Below are 1,940 nucleotides of genomic sequence, written 5' to 3'. Positions count from 1 at the left end.
TGGGTTTTTCTTCTCCCGGGAGTGCGTTTGGCTGTAGAGGCGCCGATCGGGGGGGGCCGTGAGCTGTACCCCCCTTCCGCGCTCCCGGCCGCGGAGGGTCCCGCCGCTTTCCCGCCGGGAACGGGGAGCCCTGCTGCTCCCTCTGTCCCCGCTGGGTGCGGGGAGGCCGGGTGGGCTGCCCGAGCGGCCCTTGGCCGCGGGCGGGTGGGAGGGAGAAAACGCCGAGGGGAGGGCGATGGCCCCGAACAGCGGGCTCGGGAGAGAGGGGCAGAGGAGCGGAGCAGCCCGGCCGGAGGCCCCGGGGCGGGCTCAGCCCTGCTTCGGTCTCCCGCGGCAGGAAAAAAAAAGAAAATGACGAGAAAATGCTGAGCAAATTCTTCGGGGAAAGCCCAGGCCCTACCGGAGCAAGCAGCAGAGCCCCCCTCAGTTTCAGTCAACTCCTGATTCCCTCCGTGGTCGTAGCTCTGCACTGATTTCATTCTTTCTTTCTGTTCGTTATAGCCTGCTTTTCTCTTGCTTTGCACTCGGCATGTCTGCACTTGGGTGCAGCCTGTAGCTCAACAGAGCAGCATTTTTGAGTCGCAGTTGGTATCCGTGAAGAGTATTCACCTGTCCTGAAACACCCACTCCCTGCTGTGGTACCTGGAGGTGCTGGGTGCTGATGGATTTAGGTGCAGAGTTAGGGAGAAAGCGGCAGCTGGGAAGGGAACAGTGAAGAACTAACAGCTGTCTGCTGCTGTGGTTCAAGGGTGTCAAATGCAAACTGGAGAGTAAACTCTGTAAAACTGCTTTTGGGACGCTTTCAGAGGGTTTGATTTTGTGAGTCTCCAAGGAGCCTGGCTGTTGATGCTTGGTGCTGAAAGAGGGATGGTCATGGGAGGACTGAGGCTTTCTTACTGCAGGGGGCTGCACTGGAGCCTCCTCAAGGAGCAGGTAGTGAGCGCTGAGCATGTGGTGCTTCGTCCTGCTTTTTGCAAGACCGCAGTTTGTTTCATGGACAGGTCAGCAAGTTGTGTGGGAGCTGTTCCTGCCACCTTTGCTCTTGCCTTTTAAGCTGTGTTGTTGCTTTTGGAGAGGAGTATCTCCAGCCTGGAGATATGCTGGGAGGATAAAGAGAAGGGCAGAGGGATTTTCATGGGTCTTTCATTCGCTGTTGGGAGGGGAGGTGCTGGTGTTGCTGGTGGACTAAAAAGCTGCTTTCCGTATAGGCTGCCACCTTACTGGCCATTCATTCTTGGTGTGTGGTAGTGAGCTCCAATAAAAATGTACTGGCTCTGTTTCTGAACCACCAGAAAGAGAGTCATTACTGTATCCTGCCAGAGGAAAGGAATGTGTTTCCTCGATCCTTGTGTTGTATTCTGAATTGCTGTCAACAAGGTCATATTTGTGGGGTTTGCTGGTTGTTGTTTTTGAGGGTTTTTTGTTTGGTTGGGTTTGCTAAAATAATCCAAACACTGTTTCGGTGTGTGAGAATGGGGATCTACCACATCAGGACAGACTTGGAAACAACTGAAAACTCTTAAGGATGGAAACTACAGGAAAGCCACAGGATTTCCCAGGGTAATACAGTGTCTCTTTGAGAAACGGAAGAGAAAGCACTAAAAAAGGGCACAGGAGCAACCCAGGATGTAAAAAGCAGGCTAAAGATTTGTGGCTCAGCTGGGACTTCTCTGCCTCTGAGTGAGAAGGTGATGGTGTTGAAGCCTGGATTGGCTTTTGGCGTGTCCCCATCCTGACAGTCCATGCAGAAGTCGCTCCTTGTTCATCAGCTCAGATCCTCAAGCACAGTCCTCCTTGTTTCTCCACACAGGTGCATGTGGAGCATCCCAAGGTGCTGTTTTCAGTAGTGTCCCCACCTCACTGCTAAGGGAAATCTTTTAGGACGTTTTGTCTGCAGATGCAACCACGTCATGCTTTCTGTTTTCCAAGACCAAGAGGGG

This window comes from Chaetura pelagica, unplaced genomic scaffold (assembly GCF_000747805.2).
Source record: "Chaetura pelagica isolate M959 unplaced genomic scaffold, ChaPel_1.0 scaffold79, whole genome shotgun sequence".
NCBI classification, from domain to species: Eukaryota; Metazoa; Chordata; class Aves; order Apodiformes; family Apodidae; genus Chaetura; species Chaetura pelagica.
The sequence above is the reverse complement of the archived record's forward strand: the minus strand, read 5'-3'. Positions refer to the sequence as shown.